This window comes from Ochotona princeps, chromosome 20 (assembly GCF_030435755.1).
Source record: "Ochotona princeps isolate mOchPri1 chromosome 20, mOchPri1.hap1, whole genome shotgun sequence".
Lineage (NCBI taxonomy): Eukaryota > Metazoa > Chordata > Mammalia > Lagomorpha > Ochotonidae > Ochotona > Ochotona princeps.
Genome location: NC_080851.1, coordinates 7,002,725 through 7,024,608, shown reverse-complemented (window position 1 = coordinate 7,024,608; position 21,884 = coordinate 7,002,725). Strand labels below are relative to the sequence as shown.

At 42.7% G+C, this 21,884-nt stretch overlaps 1 pseudogene; it reads left to right on the top strand.

The window, feature by feature from the left end:
* The first annotated feature begins 3,049 nt into the window (after window positions 1-3,049).
* On the top strand, window positions 3,050-4,401 carry LOC101516169 (DEP domain-containing protein 1B-like; annotated as a pseudogene).
* Window positions 4,402-21,884: the final 17,483 nt, after the last annotated feature.

Genomic DNA, 21,884 nt, shown 5'->3' with positions numbered 1-21,884 from the left:
AGCTGCCACTGTCCAGCACACCCCAAACAAGGATCACAGCACATTCCCACGAGTCCAAGAGAAGACCAAACCTCAGATTTGCAGGTAGATCACCTTAAAAAGCTGAAAAATCAGGAAGTCAAGGAACATCTGTGTGTTCCTTCCATGTAAATCCAACCAAGCTACTCCGAGCTCTCTGAGGCTGGGTTTGCTCATCAACAAAGCTGGCTGGAGACAGACACCTCATAGTTACAGGGAGAAGCAAGCAACATGGTATACAGGAAAGTGTCCTAAACAGTGCTTACTACGTGCCTGATTAAATGAGGTTAAATGAGGTTGATTGGTAGATTTGCTTTTGTTCATTTTCTATATTTTTTTCTAAATGAGGCCAAGACTCACAGAAATCAGGGGATTGGCCCAAAGCCTCAAAGGCTCATGTGATACAAAAAAATGGAAACTTTAGTCTTTGGTGCAGCTGCGTGGGGACCAACCAAAGACCCAATTCCCCATCCAGCCCGTTGTAAGCAAGGCTCTCATCGCCCAGTTGCCGTCAGTTCTGTGGCTGCCAGCTCAGAGTTGCGCCCTCTGCAGCGTGTGACCTAGGCCTAAGGGAGTCAACGTTCCAGGACTGGATTGAATAATTCTGAAAGGCACTGCTACTTCCAGAGAACCCACCAGGGTCTACTGAAGCCTCCAAGCAAACAAGATCATCGTGCGCCTTCTCCTTAGACCCTCATCCCAGGGGGACCAGACCCCAGACTACCTCCCAGTCAACCTCCTGTGCACAATCTCCATGACTGAGACTTCCAGTAAGCCGACCTAATAAAGGTTCCTGAGTCCCAGTCCCGTGTTCTTGGCACAGCAGGACACGTGAGAGCAGCGGGAGAAACTTCTTGCGATGAGAATACATCTGCCTGCCAAGCTATCAGCAGATCTTTGACGGATGTAAAGCAGGACCTATAATTTTAGATTGTTGCAAGACGGCTTCATGGTCATTCAGAACAGAGCCTGAAGCAAATCGGAATGCCAAAAATATTCTCTGCTACCTATTTTATTTGAGGAGACACAAAAATAGAACAAAACTGTCTCTTACTGTCAAGGAGAAGAGAACAGACATATGACTTTTACACACAAGTGCCTGCCATGGAGCCTGTCTCCAGAGGTGCACACACTGTGTGCTACTGGTGGACACAGAAGCATCTAGAAATCCACCTCTACATGCTTTTGGAACTTGCTCCTACACACACGCAGGTCTAGGAGCAGTCGTGTTCCCCTGAGAGCACCTGGGCCTAACTGAGCCATGGCATGCTTTCCCTGCCCAGTATCCAGATTTTCAAGTCGAGAGATTCAGACTCTGTTGAACTCCACAGTGATATGAAAGTGCAGAAATTAACCAACCCCACTGCCTGGGGTTTGATACCTGGCCCTCAAAACAAGTACATTTTCATATGTGTTCTATCCCACAGTCATCCATGTGCAAAGTAAGTTTCCTTAGGTTCAAAGAAAACTCAAGCTGTCATGGATTAAGCTTTGCATCTCACAAACTGAGTTTTGCTTTTGAATGTCCTAAGTAAATCTTTAAAACTCAGTGGTATGCAACAGAACAGGCCAAAGCAACAATGTCACTGTCATTCTAACTGGCATGGCAATGGTAAAATGAATTACAAGATGGACTCTATAAAAATATGACTGGGGTTCAGCAGACCCTGAGGCATCCAATGCTCTTCTCAAAGCCACAAGATGTGGGTGCTGGGGCAGGGACGGTTGTAAGAGGCAAGGGTGAGCGAGTGTTCGTGAGCCAAGGACTCACACCTCTGTTGAATACCAGCTACCTGTTGTGAAGTACAATGTGAGGATGAACATGTGGCTTCATGTGTTCCTTAGTGTTGTCTTAGACAGATAGACTTGTATTCTACTTAGTAGCTTGGAATTAGACTAATTGACAATTTAATATAAAATTCACATTGTCTAGAGCAACAGAAACATAAAAATACATTCTTGGAAAAAAATAGATATGATCTCTTTGAGAAGAAAATATATCAAAAGTTTCAATATTGTACTTTTCACTTAATCTTATTTCTGGAGATTTAGATGAAGACAATAACAGCTGTGCAGAAAGATTCAGTTACAAAAAATGCCAGCACTATGTGTGATGTCATCATGAACATCTGGAAATGGCATAAATTTTGAACACCAGAGGTTGAGCAGAACAACCCTGGAACATCCATTCAAGAAGATACAACATACCCTAAGCAGAATATGGAAATCTCCAGAAGCTATGCCAAGTAGTTAGGGTCTACTTTTAGTTTAAAATGGATCCTATTTTTTAAGATAAGAAAAAAGTATTTAAAAATTAATGTGAATTTTGCTCAAATGTAAAAATTCTTGAAGGACATATGCCCAATGTTAGATTGCCCTTAAGTATTTGAATTACATACAATTTTTATTTTAGTGCCTTTATACCTTTACTACAAAATTGCCTATAATGAATGTATATTACCTTTTAATTTTAAAAAGCTATGTAGTTTGAAACTATCTGATAAAGAAAATGCACTTTGTGCAGCAGGAGCTGGAAAAGAAAAGCAACTATTCCTTGCAATGACAGAGAAAAACGTGTGTGATTCTGCTTGGAGATATAGTTCTATCTTGCCACCTTGAATGATAATAAATAACAACCACTCTTACAATGAAGCAATGTCAAAGGCTACAGTGGGAAGCCAAAGCAATATTAATAGTTCCCAGTCGGATGTCAAGCAAGTGCAAAAGTTCCCTAGAGAAAGACATTGGTAGAATACACAATCACGAGTACAGGTGTGCACTTTGGGCAAATGTGCTTTTCGTGAGGTGCACGAGCACAATTGGTCCTAGAGGCACTTCAACACGGTGCTCTTTGATGCACGGTGGTAATTATTTTAACAGTTACGCTAGTAGACTCCTACAATCCCAATGTGCAGAGTTAATGAAAAGAAGCATTCATTATTGGTGTTGGCTTGGCCGAGACCCCATCTGCATGTGGGCTCACAGAACATCACATGGTGGGGGCCAGGACCATAACAGGCCACCAAGCTGATTTCCTCCTTCCTCACCTCTGAAACCATATCCCCAAAAGCCCCCATACCAAAAGGATGTTATTAAATTCTCAGAGTGTAATGACCCTCCACTGGGCACTTCACAAGAGAATATCCCAATGAGGCCGCATGTGATAAATTCTAAGATGTGGTACAAACATCACAGCGTTGCTATTGGAGAATTGCTTGGCTTGCCTACTTGTCCACCACAGGTAGCTGGCAGAAGCCAATGTGGAAGAGATTTGGAAGTCTATAACATTGCCCTATTTGCAGAAAACCCTTGTTCTCGATTCCTTGGAAGACGTTTTAGACATCAAGCTTGTCAACAAGAAGTTCATCAACCATAACGTACACAGCGTCAGCAAGCAGGGAGTGGTAGTCCGCAATGACAAGTCAAAAGAACTTCCTCATTGAGTACTGTCAGCTAAGAAGTGTCTGGCAAATTGGCCCAACTGTTCAGATAGGAAACAGCCCATGTACCTGGGATTTGAAAAGGATATATTTAAAACTATTGCGGATTACTATGATCACTTGAAAGAGCCTTTGCTCACATTTCATCTTCTTGATGTTTTGTCAACATATTAGGCCTGCTGCAGAGACAGCAAATGGCAGTTGAAGCCTTTCGGATCTGCTGCCTCCTGGGAACAGGAGCTGGTGTTGAGGGTGATAACTAGGATCTGCCTCAACATGGAGACGCCATCCCAGTGTGACGGTCTGGGCATGAGGACGGATGGCGCAGACATCATCCTATTGTACCTTGTGTTCCAAGGACCAAGTGGACTTGGACGAGTTGCTAGGTTGGTAACAATGACCAGGAGATTCTGAAGGTCCCCTTGGCTTTGCAGACCTCTCTAGAGGAGTGTGGGGCTCATCTACAAAGAATGCAGATAAAATACACAGGAGCTGATATGAACACCACTTTATCTGTCCCATCATTTTGTCATCAAATTAGTCCAGAAGAAGTTGAATACCAAAGAACATATGGCTCTCAGAAGCCACAGGCATCTTGCTGAAGTCTTATCAGATGCCAACATCTTCAACAAAGAGAAGAGGAAAACACTGAAGCAGTTTCAGAAATGCTTTCCTGAAGTCTGCCATGAACAATTTCCCACACCAGAAAGCAAAGCACTTGTGTTTCCTGAAAATCCCAAACAACCACGGCTGCCTATGTAGGCGCTGAAAACACCTTTCCACTCATTTCTGAGAACAGGGAGCTTCTGGCGGTGACGCTTCAGCAGCACCGGGGGTCAGGGGCCTCTGTTGGTCTGAGGACCATGGGTTCCTCATGAGGAGGACGTTGGTGCTGGGAGAGGGAAAAAACAGACTACTGAGTGTCTGACTTAAAAAAAAAAAAAAAAAACGAGCCATTATCTGTATGTTTGTATAACTCAAGCTGCTTTTAAAGTGTATAAATCGATTAAAATGATACAAGTCCACATATAGGTATATAAATAACATGTTTATAATTGTTAAGAAATGGAAGTTGTTCTTCATGGTGTTTATAACATAACTGTGTGTAGACCCTGGGTCCCAATGTCTTGGTTATAACCAAGTCGTAGGTACAGCACGTCGTCTTGCAGAAGACAGACCCTGGGTCCTGCTGCTGTGATGTTGGCTGGGTTGCCATTAGTGATTTCTGCTGTGTACCTTACAGCTTGCATTGTTACACAGAAAGTTCAGTGTCGTAAATCATGATGGCTCAGCTGGATGACACAGCAGATTTTGCTAACGCTGGTTCCATTAGAACAGGTCTGTGAGTTGCTGTTCACCTGTAAGTGGTGTAGCTTTTCATCCACTCACATACTTTAAAGTTACTCTTGGCCAAAGATGGAGGGTTGAACTGTATAAATTCTTAGATACCCTTAGTCCTATGATTTTTTTATGACAAATCTATTTTATTTTTGCAAAATATGTAAATGAGCTAAGTAAAATATGACTAGTTCCTTCATAAATAAATTTTTCCATCTTCTTTATCCTTTTAAAAGTAAATGGAATGGAATGTATAAAAAAGAAATATCCAGAAAATTTTAAGCCACTTAATCACATTTAAAATTTTACTTGCCTTTATAAAAGCTGAGCATTTCCAAATCTATGCATTCTATAAATTTATCTTTCTTCTCTCATCTCTCCGTATCCTAAACCTGCCTGCACTCACTCCTATCCTCTGCCACACATCAAAAACAACTAGCATGTCTTTGTAGCTTTACCTCGTGAATTTTCTGCTCCGTGATGATCTAGTAACAAAGGAGCCTACATTTTCTGTCTTTACTGCTAAGAGAGATACACGGGAACTTGGGTTTCTTTGATTCATAAAACCATTGCTAAGCTTATCGACTCTTTTTCATTCAAATCACATCAACTGTACATCAATTAAAGAAAAAGGGAGTCAAAATAAGCTTTCACGGAAATAGTTTCTGCATTCATTGCAAAGAGTCTGGTTAAATCTGCCCTTGAATGCATATCTAGGAGAACAAATTTCCCCCGACCTCATGGTTCATAAAGGAAGAACCTGGGGCACATGTACCAGGCTGATGGACAACAACTGGGAGAGTGTGTGACTGCGGAGAAAACACACCAGTCCTGGAGCTTCCAAAGCTGGTCAAAGAGAGTCGCTCCAATGGATACTATCTTTGTTTTGGCTCTGTTTCTCCTTCTCCAACTCATGGCCCCAAGAGGATTGCTACACAAAAAACGACTGCAGTGTGCAAAATCTCCACTAGAAGAGGGTTCATTTCGGATCCTCCAAGAACTAAGTTCAGGAGCAAGAGCTGAAGGAAGTATATATTTGGAGGTTCAGAGAACTCCTGGAGCAAAACAAGAGATTCAAGGAAGGAAGGAAGGAAGGCAATGGCAGGAAGTTGTTAGGCAAACATATTGGTGGGTTTTTGTTGCATAATGCACCACTCACCAAGCTTCCAAACAAGCATACATGGTACCTCACATGGAGTCATGCGGGAAGTTCTCCCTGTCTGGGCTAGCACAGCTGATCTCTCCATCCAGCTAATGACTCTGCTAGGTCCAGTGGGTTTGCAGTGGTCAGACACACAGGTAGGTGGTCTGGCAGTTTGGGCTGGAAAAGCATATTTCCAAGTCATTGCTCACCCTCCCACAGGCCAACTTGCACTCTTCGAAGAAGCAGTCTCTCATTCCAAATAAAACCCACAGGAAAAGAAGCTCCAATAGGTAATCACTCCTCAATCCTCTAAATGGGACATGTTTGCTCATTCCCCAATGGAAAAAGCAAGTCACACGACCACCAGATTTTTTGTTTGTTTAATTTTTGAGAGATAAAGACAGCGAGACAAAGAGAGAGCCATCCACAGTTTAACTCCCCAGAATTCCCAAAACAGCCTGAAATGGGCCAGGCTGCAGCTAGGAGCCAGGACTTCCACACAGGTTCTCCAAGTGGGTGGCAGGAACCCAACCACTTGAGCCAGTAGACCTTTGCCTCCTGTATATATATACGTACAGTATATATAGCTTTTACAGTCACCATCACCACCTGCCTTATAGGGTGACTAGAACATACTCTGACAAAGAACTCTGAATCAATCTATGTTTCCAAATTCTCCCATCCAACCCCCGTCTGAGGAAGCTGGGGTATTCACACCTAAGTCTCCATCAGTCAGTGAAGGGCTGCATTGGCACTGCATTCTCAGCTGGGGGCACAAAGAGCAGGCAGAGTGCTTCAGGCACAGACCTCATGCACACCCATGAGCTATTGCCAGATGGAGGTGTGGAATAACCAGAAACAAGAAGTCCTAAGGCCCCGTCTGCAAATGATACAAATAACACATAGTTGTTCAATGGGATTCAGCCATCCAAGGCAGATAGTAAATTATTTTGACTCTAATTCTTTATATTTTATGAGACTGCAAAATTTCTGAAAAGTGACACTCAATAATCCATTCCTGTTGTCCATTTAAAGAATGGCACATTCATTCGCATGGCGCCAATAGATAGATAACCACCAAGAGGAAATCTACGCCAACTTGTTTAATAACCGCTATTTGATGTTCAGCAGGTATCATTCCTTTTCATACGAGGAATGAACAACAAGCTGAGCTAGTTTCAGACAGCGAACTAGCTTTCCACCTCACCAATGATGGAGGAACAGGCAACTATTTCCTGGAAAGGAATAATCAACAAAGAGTCATGATCATGTTATTACCATCAGTTTCAGGCAGGTATTACTGAAGACCCAGGTCTAGAACCTAAATCTTTGTTTATGAAATACATGTACTTAATACAGTGACAAGTGGTAAACCATAGTGGTTAAGGTTGTGGCTTATAAAGTCAGATGTGTGAGTGGAATCTTGGTAGGCCACATACCAGCTGGTTTTAGTTTTATGAATCAGAGAAACTCAATTTCCTGTAAGATAGTTTCTTGATAGCGAAAACAGAAATCTCAGTCTCTGTTGTAACTAGGTTATGTGAGAACAGAAAATTAACCAGGTAAAATAGCAAAAGAAAAAAAACTAGCTATTTTTAATATCCTGGCAGTAGTATGGAGGCAGGAGAAAGGGAGAGAAAACAACAAGGTTGATGATGTTTGAGACCCCAAGGAATTATAGCAAAAATCAACAAATTTAATGCTCTAGAGCAATATTAGCAAATGATGAGTATGTGTGGTTTATAGAAGTGATTCCTGTTCTCACATACTAAGTGGTGTTCGATTAACTTGAGCCAACAAGAATTATTTGATAATAGAAGATGAAAAAAATGTATAAATAAGCTTTATTTACATACAACTATTGCCAAATATCCTGAGGAAAGCAGATGCTGACAATAATGTGAAGTAAATAGTTCTGACTGCAGTGGATTCTAATTTTTTTTCTTAATGATTCTTGATTTAAAAAAAGTAAGTATTCTAACATAGACACTAATTTACAATATGCACACATACACACACACACACACACACATGCTCACACATGAAGGTTTCAGAAGTACTCCCAGGGATATTGTCTGTTCTCTTCTACTTACATTTATTACAATGTTGGTAGAGACTATCTATTAATTTCACCAGCATCACTTATGTTCAAAACTATTACAGAACCAATTCTTGCAATAAGACAATTATTTGGGGAAAAATACATGCTCTCGTCAATTCTGGCCACTCTTCAAACCAGCTGTACCCTGCAACCCAGAACCAAGGTCAAATCCTCCCATGTAAGGACAGCAAACAGAGTCCCTGCTAGGCCTTCTCACAGATACTGAGCTTTGTCAGATTGTTCTTCTCTCATCTCCTCCTCCCTTCTCTGAACATGCGGGATATGGAGAATGAAAGCTCCTGCCAGGGAGCTTTGGGATTCAGCATTTTCTATCTCCTGAGGATTGGGAAGGCCTGAAGTTGTAGGAGGAAGGGCTCGCACACCATTGCAAAGCTGCAAAAACCATCCTTCAGGCCCCAGAGTGAAAACCAGGACTTTATCTCTTCATCAGTCAATGGCTAAGTCAGCACCCAACGCTGTGTAATTAAACAAACAGCAACATTTTGGAAAGGGAAGTTTTGCAGGGACATCAGGCACAAGGCCAGATGATGTATGTTTTCAATGAAATCAGTTGAAACATGGCTGAACTGCATTTTCACATCTTACTGCTCATGCTGTCACTGACTTTGCCTTTGGTCATGGCTCTCCTCCCAGACCAGCATTCAACAGCAGTTCTGTTGCTAGCCGACAGTGACGGTTGCACAACACTGAGGCTGTCCCTGAGGTCATTCATCTATATGTTTAACAATGTTCATGGCAGAAAAAACTGGGTTATGTGTATTGTACCACACTTTTAAAATAAGCTAGGAAAAAGCATTAAATAAAAGTTCTTTCAAATTCAGACTCTTTTTTTCCCTCTTAAACCAACTACCAATAAATTTGACCCCCCAAAAAACAAAATAAAATAAAGAAAACAAAAGCAGAGGCTGCAGCTTATGTTTGCTTTTTAAGTAAAATTCAGCTAGTTGTTCAGATCTTAGAGTTGTCATCAGTCACCACTTCCTAATACTTGTGGTTATGGAAATTAACCAGCAGAAACAGAAATATTCCTGTTAATCTCTTACTGAATTATGAATTTCCACATGCCCCTACCACTCACAACTGGTAATGCCCCCCTTTATAATCGTGGTCCCACAAACAGACTGGTGATTTTGCCAATTCCAGAGTTAATAAACTAACTAAAGCTTTGTGGCAGAAACCCACTGGCTTGCAAGCTGAGAAGTAGTGTCAGTAATAAGAATACCACCAAAGAGCCACACAAATTGGCTTTCCCAGAAAATAAGAAAATGGAAAACTTGCTCAATAATTTCTGATTGGCTCTAGCTTAAGAAGGAAGCATTTCATTTAGTGCTTCTGTTAAGTGAGACAGTTTCCAAGCAAGGCCTTAAAGAGAACCAGAGAGCAGTTCACTGAACACAAATTTCCTGTTGACCTTGCAAAGCATCCATCCAGCATCTTTAATCTGACATCAGTGTAAACACACACTCTCCTTTGCATACTGATGACCCCCCACTCCCTAGAGCTTCACCCTTGGGGTCAATGTGTCATTAGGATAGTTTCTAGTCATTTGTGGGTAACTTTGTTTTAGCTTCCAATTATCAAAGTTTATGGGCTTCAGCCTCCACACTCCACCCCCATCCCCTGCCTGCTCATCTCACTAAACATTCTCCTTCCTAAGAACAAAGTTACTCCACATGGTATTTATTTTGAAAATCTTCTAAATTTAGTCTTTCTTCTCTCAGCTTGAATAATACATTTGACATCTCAGTCTTGACTATAATCCCTAAAACTACCTCATTCAAATGTACCAGCCACACTCGTACTCTAATACTACTTGGATTTCCCAAATAGAGTCTGTAAAAAAAAAAAAATACTATGACTTAAGAAATGAGAAAACGCTTAAAACTTAAGGTTGACTGTGCACACACCTGAGCTAAAGTGGTTAAGCTAAGTCAATAAATAAGGCATATTTTGAGCCTCTGTCTTAGTCTAGTACCAAAATTAATTTTTTGGAAAAAGAATTATAATGAAGAATTATGCAGTTCTGCTTGGTAGCACCCAACTTTATCTATAAACAGCTAAAGAAAAACAAATATCCCTAGAATACAAGGACAAAGCAACTCAAACCACTTCAGTTAGGTCATATTATACACAACCATGACCAAATTATAGCATACAGCAAGAAGTCTTCACAAGGTTGGCAGGAGAGATTTTGGATTTAATACATCCCTGGCTATTCTAAGTATTCAGGGAGTGAATCAGATAATGAAAAAAAAAAATCTCGTTCTCAGGCCATAACTCTTTCAATGTAAATATTGTAAAAATACAGAGGTGGGAGCTGGGCCTATGGTATAGTGAGTAAAGCCACTGCCTACAGCACTAGTATCACATACGGACATTGGTTTGAGTCCCAACTGCTCTATTTCTAATCCAGCTGTCTACAAACATGCCTGGGAAAACAGCAGAAATGGCCCAAAAAGCTCCCGGTTCCTGGCTTCCTGTTGCATTCATGTAGGGAGTGAACCAGCATATGGTACATCTTTCTCTCTCTATTTCTGTCTCTTTCCCTCCTCCTCTCCCTCTTCTATAATGGTCTTTCAAATAAATAAATAATTTTTAAAATACATATAAATGAAATATGAGGATACATGGAAAGAATAGCAAATAAAGACTTTATTAAAGTTCAGTAAAATGCCACATTGCGTTCTTGTCTTTGTCCTCAGTTTGCTGAATGAAGTGCTCATGTGTTGGAAACGTTTTTCACAGTAATACATGACATTTGCTGAGAATCTGTTAAGAGCCAGGCACTGTTATAAATGCTTTAGTGATATTTCTTACAACTCTAAGAGATAGGCATCATTAATATTCCATTTTACGGAAGAATAAACTCAGGCACAGAGAAACCTGGGAACTTGACCCTGGTCACACAGCTGTTAAGTGTCAGATCCTGGATTGAGCCAAAGCCTAGAGCTCATGCATTTATTTGATCCACCATGTGATGTTACTTTCTGTGTAAGACCTAACCACTGAATCCACTAGTGAATTCCATCAACTACTCTACATCCATTGGGAGAGGGACCCTACTGCTATGCTACCTAAGCACCTTTGAGGGACAGACTCTAGTACCTAAAAGAACCACAAAAATCCTTCATGGTCCAACTGTTAAATAAAGGTGCAGTCTGTTAGAGCATGTACTGTTACAACACAGTGAAAAAAGTGCTTAAACTCAAGAAGTGGCTTGACCACCATGCCAAAAGCCCACTCCCTTTATAATCTTTTAAATGTGTATTTTGTAAATCCTCTAGATGGAAAAAATAAACTAGTAAAACACACATGCACAAAATGCACGTATAACATATTCAATAGCTTGTATCGTATTCCATACCTCGGGGAATGCAGGAATTTCAGAGGTTGTTGGAAAATGAAAGGGATATTGCATGCTCTGAATTAGTGTATGTGTGTGCATAGCCTATTGTTGAAGGCAGACACTGGTTTTACATTTTCAAATGGATGTTATGGGGGGAAAGTGCTTATAGAGGGATTAACACAGAAATTTAAAGGCTAATCCTCCCCCCTGTGGGGCCAACATCTCACATGGGCACCGGTTCATGTCCCCACTGCTCCACTTTGCTCCAGCTCTCTGTTAATGGCCTGGAAAAGCAGTGGAAGATGGCTCAAGTCCTTGAGCACCTGCATGGGAGATCTGGCTCCTGGTTTCAGACCCACCCAGATCCAGTTGCTGCAACCATTTGAGGAATGAATCAGTGAATGGAAGATCTATCTCTGTTTCTCCTTTTCCCTGTAATCTACATAAGTCTTTTTAAAAAGGAATTTGTAAGATAAGCCCTGTAGGCTTCTGTATAGTACAACTTCAAAAAAAAAAATTCACGAAAGGAATCATCCCAGCCATAGGTTCAGGAATGTGGTTGGCTAAGCTGAGCTGGCCCGAGGGCTGAGAGGAACAGATGACGAATGAATTTACTCCAGTCATATGTGTTGTGACAGAACACAGAGACGGATGAGGCAACCCACACCAAGTGAAGGGGAAGCCCAACATGTGTCCACACTGCAAAAGCCTAGTGCAGAGCTGCTCAGCCTGGGAGAGGATGTGGATCCCCTCCAGAGGCCTGGCTACGGCCTTCGGGGTTGTACAGACCTTAGTAGGTGGAGACAGAAGAAAACAGGTAACGTTGTCCTGGTCGCTGCCACAGCTTTTGAACTGTACTTCCCATTGCGCTCTTCACATCCACGAGCAGCGAACAGCAGCTGTGTTGCATCTTTCTGTCAGTTCAAGCCTGCTGATTACATTTGGTAGCCTAGTAGTTGGGCAAGGCACTGAACAAATGACAGAGGAGATCAGAAGAGGGGAGAAGTGCTGATTAAATAATCACAGAGTTCTTGGAACAGGGAGCATTGGAAGCATGGTTGATTGAATCAATCACTGAGTGATCAAAGTTTTAGTCTAACTGACCCTCTTACACACCCACCCATTAGATAGATTAGCACATACAGATTTTAAAGTTCAGCTGTATTGGCCTAGGAAATCTGCTGCTCTTTGCAAGGACTAGCTTTATAATTTATATATAAAGCAAAATTGTGAATTCTTTCACTCCCAAGTTCTTAAAATATCTTTCAGTAATAATCAAGTATCTTAACACAAGCAAAAAAACATATGTGATGTGTTATTTGCAACTTATATTTCAGAATATTGTCAAGAATTAGTTCAGTTCAGCAATTACTTTAGGCCGTGTGGGTGTGAGTGAGCCAGTTTTTTGGTCTCTCACTACTAAGTCCCTTGGTTGTGGCTGAATCCACTTTGGGAATTCCTCTCAATTCTAAAAGTATTTACCTTCTCATCTTTCTTTAAGAGTGATCCTCCCCCTCATCATCATTGTAGGATGCTCAGCCACAGGCAGCCATGCTATATACTGTGTAACCTCTATTCTCAAGCCCTACTTAATTGGCCCTCAAGTGTATACTGGTCCCAAATGAAAAATCAGGTGTTCTAAAGGAAGGCTGGCACTCAGAACTAAGATATGGGGACTCTGTCCCTTCACAGGGAAGTGAAGCTTGTGAACTCAGGAGCTGTGGGTGAGCACACTCTGCCCTCGGCACAAGGCTAGCGACAACACACGCGGAAAAGGAGGACGCAGCAGCACAAGAAAGCCAAAGCCCAGAGACACGGAGGCGCCTGCTGGTTGTGCACTCCCTGCTCCAGGCCTTGGAGATCCAGCTACATCCTTAGCCCTAAATCCTATTTCATTTCACTGAATTTGAGGTGGCCTCCATTAGTCAAAGCCATGCTCTTCAATACTAATATTTCAGAAACTGTGTAAGCCCAGTGAATGCTGGCATATTTATTGAGATGTGGTAGCCTGAAGAAAGGAAAGAAGAGGAAAGAAAAATAGAGGTTGGGTTACTTTTTTTTTAAAGATTAGAACAGAGTGACAGAGAAAGGAGAGATAAAAAGCGGCATCTTCCATTCACTGTTTTACTCCCCTGTGGCCATAGCTGTGACTGGGCCAGGCCTCTGGGGTGGCCAGGGAACCGGGAACACCAAGGGTGGAGAACTCTCCTGAGCCCTTCTCCTGTCCTGTGGTGACTTGTGTTGAAGACCTAACTGTGGCTGTGCAAGGAACCCAGAGACCAGCAATGCAAAAAACAACATTGCCTTGATGAGAGATGAGGAAGACCACGATAGACCATGTCTATGGTAGCTTAGGGCTACCTACCAGCAGAAAGCCAGGCCCATCCACTTGGCATTGAGAGAGCCACAGACACATGACAGAGGACCTTGCCATAACGGACATCCCACAACACCCCTTCACCTGCCCTTCCTCCTCGGTCACTGGTTTCCTAGAAAACGGCCTCAGGTCTTCCAGCAGCAGCAGCGTTCTAAGAGGAGCCTCCTTCCCATGCCCAGCGAGGAGGCAGGTAAGGTCAGGGCAAGCACAAGGCACAGCAGAAGCTTCTCCGGCATGCAACACTGGAACTGACTGATGAGTATCACCTCATGCCCCGTGGCAGAAAATCTCATCAAACCCGTTCCACGGAGCAAAAAGTTGTGACACAAAATGTAAAATAATTAAAGAAAACAGAAGGACAGAACATTCTGAATCTTCTGTGCCCTTGACAGGAAATGTGTTAAGGAGCCCAGTTTCCTAAAGGAGTAAGTGACTTTGTGATCTCAGTCCTTAATTGTCTTTATCTCCAAGAGCTGAGGGCCAACCACCTGTGTGTCATACACTGCTCTGGTAGTCTGATGAGGCACGTGGACCCCTCAGAATAATATAAAACAGACTTCAAAGAGCCCATGGGAAGTACATATTAAGTAAAAAATACATAAAGATTTCAAATTTTTGCACCAAAATAAGAGAGTGCAGATCTTTAGTCGACTGGCTAATTGTTGGTGTGGGTATTGGGTTCTTTGTGCTGTACAGGATGGGACAAATAGGCCTTCACTCAGCCAAAAGGCAATTCTGATCATGTGCGACACAAGAAATAACCATAAAGGCAGAGCCAGGGCTGGCAGAATAGGACCTTCATGCCATTGCTCAAGCCAAAACTTGTTTTTCCACCTAAGATCAAGTGTGTTCTCTTCCTAGAACTATTCTAACATAAAACAACAGAAATGTTTCTCTCAGTGTTAGAGGCCAGAAGTCCAAAGCAAGAAGCTGTCAGGGCTGATTCTGAAGGCCTGGAAGGGAGATTCACGCCATGATTCCACCTTTTACAATCTCGTTGTGGGGCTGCATAACTCCTATAACTGTCCTCCCAAGGTCACCTTTGTTCTACATCTTGGAGTTGTCCCTTTATTCCCTTGTAAGGACACCAACCATTTGATTTATAGTTGCCCTACAACCAGAATGATCTCAGGTTGAAATCCTTACCTAATTACATATGAAAATTCCCTGCTTCTAATTAAGGTAACATGCACAGTTTCCTGACTAGGACATTTATTACATGATACAATTTAACCCGCTACACCCAAGTCCCTTAAAAACCCACACTCTTTACAGCCACAGAAATTATTGTATAAGATGACCCAAGGCAACACAGAACATAAAACATTTTATTCTTGCAGACAGCATCAGTAGGTTTTTCCATTTTGTGCATGTATGTGGCCTCCGAAACTGTATATTATAAACCACCGGCACTGCAGAAACACAGCGAGTAAAAGCAGCTACAGAAAAGAAATAGAACTGATGTGGCCTGGGTAGGTGAAATGGAAAGTTCAAGTATTTCAAGGACAACTCTGAGCAATTATAGACACAAACCAGGAATTCCCAGCAATCAACTCTGCAATGAGATATGTCCAGGTCGGCAGTGTGGGGTGTAGACCAGAATAGGTCTTAGCAACAAGATGAAGACACATAGCCCCTTAGTCACTACTGCCTAAGGGTGTTCCCAACTCTTTAAGGAAACAGGCCAATTATTATCCAACCCACGCTGGAGCCATGACTGAACTGCAAAAGATATGCTGTGTATATCTGTGCCTAAACTAACTCTGAGTCTCAAATGATATATAGTTCACCTAGTGATACATAGCCAGTTCTTGTAAACTAATGCTTCTATGTTGACATAGTTAGTTCTAAGATAATTAGAACATAGTACAATGGAGAAACAGTGGAATCGGAATGGGGTAACTCAATACTCCTCATCGTACTGTGTAAAAGGAGAGGCTACGGGATCCAAATGTGGATATTCACTTTGTGATTCAATGCCCTTAGCACATCCTAAGATCTTTAAATCGAGAGGCCAAGATATGTAGATGTGACTTTTTCCACACCTTCAACTTCAGAAGTATTTTCTATGCCTCCAAAATGGAAGACATATCCTGCTCCTAAGAGGCAAAGAATGTGTGCAAAGGTATTGATCTGTTTGTTCACTGTATTCAGAGATGTACTTCTTAACAGATAATCATTATTCTTGCTACTATAGTATTATAGTATAATATTAGTGTTTTATTACAATATCCCTATGTGAGAGCTTGAAGGAAACACTTGAAAGTGCTGTCCATAAACTGGAACAAAGCAGGTGAAGGTTCCTGGGTCTTTTCTATCCCTTCCTTCCCTCTGGACAAATGAAGCTTCATTGTCCACGCTTTGAGAAGAGGTGGGAGCTCAAGGGTGACAAGTGTCAGCCCTCCTCCCCTGAGCCGCATCATTTCCTGATTCCCATCAAGTGGATTGGATGAGGTTTCACAAACTTCTCTATTGACATTTCTAGTGTTCAGGTAAAATATTTCTGTTTCCAGGAACGTCGTTTTGGAGAATCAGTGCAGTCATAAAGGGCTCCGCATTTAAATTCAGTATTAAAATGGCTTGATTTAGGGCTTTAATTAATTCATATTTGAATATCATAAAAAATTACAACCTACCTCACCATTGCCTCTAAAGATGTCTCCTTCATAGCCTTTCTCAGGCATAAAATCTAGCACAGAAATTTTGTATAGGTTTTTAAAATGTTTAAAAGCACAGACTCAAAATATTCCCAAACATTCCACAGCCCAATCAAAGCCGATACATAAGGGGGTTGGCAGAGTAAGTCATTTATTTTGTTTTTCTCCACTTCCATCTTTTACTGATTAAATTGTTCTCTTACGCAGGCCAATTGAGACCACATGTCAAGGGCACTCTACCAAACAGTCATAACAAAACAGACAGGCTGGCCCTGCAGACTCACACTCCTCCAGCAGCTGTGTCTCCCCACAGCACAGGGAGACAGGTCTGCAGAATGACCATGGGACCTGCCCACAGCTGCTTGCGAAGCAACGGCCCCTAATACTGAAGCACTTCCTACACCTCTGCTGTGGTTAGGGGGAAAACACTGAGGGAAAAGGTTACAGATGAAAAATGATCCCTTTAACAACAAAAAAAAAAGGCTCCTGGAAAACAACAGAAAGAGTGGCCAGACACATTTGGCCTCTGCTGAGCAATTCTAACCCGAGAGATGCTTGGCCCTCGGCTCACGCACTTAGTTCAGAAACCTGGTGTGGCTGCAGAAGCCAAGGCTGAACCCCATCCAGCACCCAGCTCTTCACACGAAAGACTTCAGAGATCATACATTTCTACACACTGATTCCCCGGGCTTCCAGCAGTCCACTGCCTTTCCTTCAAGCCAGTCATTTGCTTAAGCATTCAGCAATGTTTGTGAGACCCATTTATCATTCCAAGTGGTACCAGCTCACTGGGGCACAAAGTACAGGAAAAATCTTTGTCCTCGTGGCTCTTGAGTTCCAGAGTAAAGACAAGTGATAAACATGATGAGCCATCTCTCTCTCCTGTTCTCCCTGCAACTCTTTCAAGTAACTAAATCTTTTACAACATTAATAAGTATCTAATTAAATTTTATTTAACCCAAAATAACATATAGTAGTTAAATCAGTTGTCTTTCACATAATCTGGGAAGAAAAATCAATTAGCTAGATTAGGTACTACCAAATATCTTTAATTAATTTTACCAGCATGATATATTCACTTTGAAGGCAATTTCAAGGGAAAAAAATGACTGAGAAAGTACTGATCTTCAAAAATAGTCAAAACACACAGGAAAAAATGGCCTATTGTTTCTGTATTTTTAAATATTGCTTTTCCTCCTAGGATCTGCTTTATGCTGACTTCACTGCTAATTCCATTCAAAGCTAACAGATTTACATTCACTCTTTATTTTTCCAGTTTCCTCTTGTGCAGAAAAATCCCACAAGCGATCACTTCCAGGCACGAGGCACAGATCGGCTGTCACGGAACTGTAGTAACACCAACCAACACATCGTGCTAGCAGCCCAGAAGGCTGAAGCGAAACGGGGATGGCCTAGCCCCAGTTTTTGAATTCCCAAAAGACTATTTCTAAAAATATCAGATGCATTTATTGAAAAATAAACTTAAATTCTCTATGGCTCTTCAGACCAGCTTGACTACCTTTTTCTCTGACTACATCACCCCAGGGAGCTCCTCGGAGGTCACCGGCATGGCCAGGGCCAGGGCCAGCTCCAGATTTCCACCGCTCATGCTCAGTAGCAAGCCTGCCTTGTGATCTGAGGAGGAGCGAGACCCAGATCACAAGGCAAGGATTCCGCCCATTCTCAATCCTACGAGAGCTCCAGCTGTCCCTCACCTCTCAGCTTCATCGGTGAATTCATAATTAAATTCATTTGCTTATTTATCTGAAAGACAAGCAGAGAGACAGAGGGAGAGTTCCCACCCACTGCTTTCTTCCCCAAATGCCCCAGGAGCCAGCATCCAGGAACTCCGCCCATGTCAGCGTCTGGCACAGGTTCCCATCAGGACTGACTTTGGGTATGTGTGGGAGGTAAAATGTTGCTTGCTTTTGCTTCCTGGTGTGGCTGGCAGGAATACTGGAAATTGGGCACAAGCAGGTCACTGGCTTGTTCCCTTCCCTAACCCCTTTTAGTTTCATGGGAGAGGGGAAGGGAGGAGAGAGATTCTATTTGTCTACTTCTCAGGAGAATAAGAAAGAAATAGAAAAATATGCTTTTTGAGACAGGAAATTGAATTTCCAAATGTGCTGGGAAGCCGCTGAGAAATTTTAGACACAGGAATTGTTTACTCCAGCCCCAAATCTACAAAAAAAAATTTAAGTTTTTTTTTTGTTTGTTTTCAACAATGAACACTGTCCTCATATGACTGCTCTGTGACGAAGCCACCTCAGTGGCAGTATGATCAAACAGGCAGAACTGCACACGGGTCCTCACCCTACCAAGTATCTAAAACTCCTCTCCATCAGGACTACACAAACAACAGATACCCAACTTAAACAAATGTGTTTATCTGCAAGGCAGAGCTACAGAGCGATCGGGAGGGAGAGACGCAACTACCACCTGGTTTACTCCACAAATGGCCTTCTACCGCTGGGGCTGGTCAGGGTCAAAGCCAGAAGCCAGGAGCTTCATTAGCACAGCCCAAGTGGACATGGGCGGCAGGACCCCAAGTACTTGAGCCATCTGCAGCAGTTTTCCCAGGTGTGCTAGCAAGGAAGTGGATTGGAAGTGTAGCAACCAGCATTCATAGAGATGATGGCATTGCAGGTGGCTGCTTAACTCACTTTGACACAAACCAGCCTCCAGTCACCCCACAAATCACTTATGGAATTAAAAAGCTGAGGAGGAAGACAGCTGTCTTCAGGTATGAGGTCCAACATTTTCAGAATTCAGTCTCTTCCCCTCTCTTTGCTCTCTTTTCCCCTGAAGCAGCTTTATTTCTCAGGCTCCCTGTCTCCTTCTAGGGACCAAGTAAATGAGCAGCCTTCAGAAAAGAATATGTGGCTCCCTGAGTTGTTACCTAAAGGATTCCTATTGGCCCATACCAGATCACATGCTGCCAGTAAACCAATCAGCATGGACAATTTCTTTGCTTTCATGAGCCAGTCCTGAATCACCTGCCACTTGTCAGATCCCACAGAACCTCACCTGAACCTTAACACCAGCTCCAAGATAGTGCCAGAGTATGCAGGAAAGGAAAGGAAAGCTGTAGTTAGCTGAAAGGAATGGGGATACTGCAGAGCCACGAGGGAGGGAGCCAGGGAGACACCAGTGTAGCCAAACCTGAGACACACGTTTTTGGACTCATGCAGAGTAACTTTTCAATGTGAACAGCTCCTCAACTTCAATGTTCTCGCCTCCTCCCTTGCCTTACTGTAGTCCAGCTCCAAATGCTAGGAAAACAGAAGTCATTCAAATGCCTGTTCCAGGATTCCTGAAATATCCATGAATAGATATTAATTTCATTGGTTACAGTCCTTTAGGAAATCTCCTATTATATATATTTTTCTCAAAGCCAGGAAGTAGGTGAATCCTTCAGTCAATGAGTTCTCATACACAACATGCTAATAACAGATCAAGTCACCGCCAGGACCAGTATTTGTTGGAAGCCCATCCAATAATAAAGTGTGATGGAGGGCATCCCTTGGGCAAGGGTTCATCTGCCACTCAAAATGCTTGAATCTCTTATCAGTGCCCGAGGTCAAGTCCTTCCTCCACTCCAGTCCAGTATCCTGGTCATTCAGAGCTTAAGAGGCAGCAGGCACAAGCTCAGTTCCGTGAGTCCCTGCTGTCCATGTCCAGATAGGGTTCCTGGCTCCTGGCGTGGCCCTGTCCCAGCTGCTGGAGGCATTTAGGAGAGTGAACCAGCAGAGTGAAGATTCTCTCTCCTCTCCTTTCCCCACCCTTCCCCTCCACTCTCCTTCCCCTCCTCTCCCCTCTCCTCCCTTTCCCTCTTCTCTGCTTTCTCCTTCCCTCCTCTCCTCTTCTCTCCTCCCTCTCTCTCTGCTTCCAAATAAAAATTTTAAAAACTTCTTTTTTAGTAGTGGTAAGGTGAGTGCTAGAGGAAGCAAAGAAGCCAAGACCTAAGACAGTGCAGAGGGGAGACCCTGAAAAAAAAAGGACCAGGAGAGATGACTCCAATGTAAAAAGCCCTTTTAGTGAATCACTTGATGAAGCTTAGTGAACACTGGTTGTAGACCTATTTCACCGACCTACTGAGCATCTGCCTTTTGGTGGCTTTGGGGTAGTGGGCTGGTGAGTAAAGAAGTCATCAGCAAGTCTCAGCAGCCCAGTGAACATGGAAATCCCTAAACATCTGGGAAAATCTCCCTGGGGTTCTGTCAGTAAGACCACAGCAAGAAAGAGCAGTCCTGCCAACAGCAACTCCTCCTGCTATTCAGGTTGCTGGCATCTTTGGGAAGCTTAATTTTCCCCTACAGCAAGGGTTTAAGGAAAGACTAAGAAAGTTTATGAATTGTGTGTCCCTGCTAGGCCTCAGTTGGAAATAAATCTTTAAACCAAAACATAAATAAGCCAAGTGTCTCTTAAGTTTACTACTAATAAAGGCAATTTTTCTCTCATATCTCAGTAATTTAATCTTCCTTTGCTAGGACTCTGGTTGCCTGAAGCAAAAGAACAACAAAGAAAAACAAGCTTACAGAACTGAAATATATCTGCCTCTCACAATAATTGGGCTTCAAGATTTTTCATCCACCTAAACATGACAAGTGATTAAAGTACCATTTCTGTTATTAGTTGAGGGCAGCATGTGGATGTATGGTTGTCCATTATTTCAACTCAGAGTGGATCCTATCACCATTCAGAAACCACAATGACCCAGTGCACAGATCCCAGCCATCTGTGTCTGGTGACAAATAGACCACCATGGACACAGGTTACTCTTAACCAGTGAAGCTGGTTACTCCCCTGTCTTATCCAGCAGCTTTCTGGATATAACATGATTTTCAGGGGCTGCACTTGCAAGAGGAACATGTGGTGACTAGAATGTTTGGTGGCCTAAAACCAGTTCTCTGCAACTATCTGCCTTATACACCACAGGGAACAAGCCTGCGTTCTAGTTGTCACCATTAGTGTCACAGCCAGCGTGCTAAGGATCAAGTTTTGTGCCTGTAAAACTTAAATCCAGATGTTGCCCAATTCATCACAGAACCCACCTGTGAGCCTTTTTGCCCTACAGAGATTCTTCTCTGGCTTGTCAGTCTTCAACCTGGGAAAAGCAGATGCCATGGAAGCCACATAGGTTTATAAGTTTTCTCTGGCCTTGGTAGAGACTAGCACAGTCCCTGCAAACACAATCATGGCCAGTAGACTCATGAATAGTGAGTACACTAAGTACTGCGAGCTGATGATAAGCCAAGTGCCACACTCAGTATGGTGGGCAAGTCCAGACAAAAACAGGAACTTTGGAGTTGTATTCCCAAAGAGGAGCCCCCCCCCCCGAAAGAGCTCTCCTGAGAAGTGAAGTCTCCTGGCTGCACGTTGAACATACAAACTACACTGCGGTAGGCAAGCAAGACATTGACCCAATTGCTTAGTTCTTGC